Consider the following 3,125-nt stretch of genomic DNA (forward strand, 5'->3'; position numbering starts at 1 on the left):
TGGCTGCACTTCTTCCAAAACAGATCTATTGGTTCTTTTGGCAGTCCATGGCACTTTCAGCATCTCTTGGGAACATTTTATTAGTATTATTATAATCATAATTTCAACACATAGAACAAAAAAATCTAATACCCAACTGAAGAGAAGAGCTATCTGAATTAAAAATATATATTATCTTTAGAAATTAATGGAGATAAAACTCCCTCATTAGTAGAGATAACTTTTATTTTAAAAAGTGGCCTCTTGGCCATTTTTATGATTGAAACTTTTTAAACCTTGTTCAATAAATGAAAAGGGAGACTGGAGAACCCTGTAAGGACACACTAGAACCAAACAATAGAAAAAAATATAAATAATTTAAGCCATAAAAAATGGATATTCAAAGTCTGTGAGAATATTCTAGATAAAAAATGAGCATGTAGATAATAAAACAGCAGAGTATATTGTCCAGTGGCTGCACTAACAGGTTCAAACATAGCAGTGATTATGAAAATGGCACAGGACTAGGCAGGATTGAGGTCTGCCACACTTGCACATAGGATCATTATGAGTCAGCAACTAGCAAACAACAAGAGTGGCACCTAACAACACCAATAGTACCATAGGGAAGCCTGTGAACAGTACAGACAAAGGAATTCAAATTTAAGAGAAATTTGATTGTGTTGGGGCCTCAGATCTTGACCCCTAAGTACATTGCAGAAAAATTCAACTTAAACAAATCTTATTCTGTTTCCTCCCTTGTCGTTGTTGCTAGGTGCCATGGAATTGATCCCTAACTAATATGGACCCAGACACAATGAAAGGAAATGATCCGGGGTGATGTCATCCACATAACCAGTGGGGAATCAGACTTTCGTAATATACAGTGTTTTTATTGGCTGATTTTTGGAAACATATCACTAGGTATTACTTCAAAGTCTGAAACCTGTTCAGTATCATAGCAACATACAAGCCTCCCATGACAGACATTTGATGCTTCAAGTAAGACATATTTTTGGGAATAAAACTTGTATCCTTCATGGAAGGCTAGAAACTCTACCACTAAACTTAGGTGGCCACTCTACAACTAATTGAGTTAAAATCAAGTATTGTCATGAAAATTCACTCACCATCAATAGAGGTGACTGAAAAAAAAACAACAACAACAACAACAAAAAACTCTTCATCACTTATGATTTTAAATAATATAATATTATTCAATTTTGCCTCTTTATTCTATTCTTGTTATTGAAGCCAGGGAATTATTTGTAAATTACAACTTGTAAATTCAAGTTATTTCTTGGTTTACAATCCTTTGATGCAAATCCTCATATATCTTTATATCCTCAAATGCCTTCTTTGCTTCCTAATGATTTACAGTTTCTAAAGGATCATACTGTTTTAGGTATACTTGTTTTGCACATGTATGGGCAGACTTGTACATGAATTCCCCACCATCACCCGATCTTAGCCCTAACATGGTTTAAATCAAGAAAGGTGTGTGCACGTGCTGTAGGATCATTGGACTGCTAACTGAAAAGTCGGTGATTCAAACCCACCAGCCACTCCTCGGAAACCCTATACAGGGTCATTATGAGTAGAAACCGACTCAACAGCACTTAACAACAATAACATTAAAAAATTGCAAGCTCTGAGAGAAGAGTCTGATTCACTGTTAATGACGAAAGTTTAGCAAATTATAAGTATTTGTTATCTATTGCAAAATGAGTTTTTACACATGTGTTCATCAATTTTCTTATGTCCAAATGACGATCTATTATGTTTCAAAAATATACTTCAAAACACTTGTTAAAATCAATAGAGATACCTCTTTATGAAGTTAGACTGGCAAATTTCAACAGAAATTTGAATGTTAGGTTACAAGTAATACTTCATTGTGCAGATGTTTATAATTCTTTACTCTTGTAAGACCTGAAGGGTTGATTGAGATTCAAGTTTGCAGACCTTCTGCTGATAGGTGCCATCTGAGTGTCAGAACGCTTCAACTGAGCTTTATCAATCTGAAGGGCAGATTGGCTTATCTAAATTGAAGGATTTTTTTTTTTTTCCTTACCTTTTAATTGTGGATCATTCTTAAGGTGTTTTATTATAATTGTTCACAGCTTGTGTTGCTTTATTGATTAAACTGCTGTGAAGCTCGTGGTGAGAGTACAGCATAAACCATGTGATATCAGCCTCTTAAGGTTATGGTTATGCTTGTAGTTTGATGGCTGCAGTTGTGATGGCTGTGAATGGAAAACAAATAGAATGTTTTTAGGCAACTGTAATCACATTAAGTCTTGACATTTCACTACACCTCCTGGGTAACTAATAGATTCTTTCAATTTTAAAAAATAAACTTCCAATTAAATGTTACTTTTTCCTTTTATTATTTTAGAAGAGAATTCTGATTTCTACAAAGATCTTCAAGTCCTTATGAAGTTTCACCTCACAGTTTACTAAACCTATATAAACATATAAACATACGGAATCCTGGTGTGGTGCTATGGGTTACTGCGCTGGACTAAAAAGTCGGTTTAAATTCCAATATCAATGGTTCAAGCTCACCAGTCACTTGTTGGAAACCCTATACAGGGTCACTATGGGTTAGAACCAACTCGACAGCACTTATCACTTTGTTAAGTGTGGCTAGTGTGCTTGAACCACAGATCTTGTGGTTCAAACCAACATTGCAGTCCAGCACATTAACGTAGCATAGTGATTACCAGTCGGTCTGCCAAGGTCAGCAGTTTGAAACCACCAGCAAATGAAGTTTCTGCTTCCATAAAGATTTAAAGTCTTGGAAACCCTATTCAAGGTCACTATGAGTCAGAACCAACTCCACAGCACACTACCACCACCACTACACACACACACAATTTAGTGTCACACAGTAAGTAAACAGACATAAATCAAGAGGTTTGTTGTTGTTAAGTACCGTAGAGTCGGTTCCGACTCATAGTGACCCTGAACAAGGTTTCCGAGACTGAAAATCTTTACAGGAGCAGAAAGCCTTATCTTTCTCCACGGAACACCTGGTAGTTTCGAACTGCCAACCTTGAGATTAGCGGCCCAATTCATAACCAGAGAGGTTTAGGTCTGTTTAATTGCTGTGCAACACCAAGACTATGTGCTTGTAGAAAATC

Source organism: Chrysochloris asiatica, unplaced genomic scaffold (assembly GCF_000296735.1).
Source record: "Chrysochloris asiatica unplaced genomic scaffold, ChrAsi1.0 scaffold00170, whole genome shotgun sequence".
In the NCBI taxonomy this organism is placed as follows: domain Eukaryota; kingdom Metazoa; phylum Chordata; class Mammalia; order Afrosoricida; family Chrysochloridae; genus Chrysochloris; species Chrysochloris asiatica.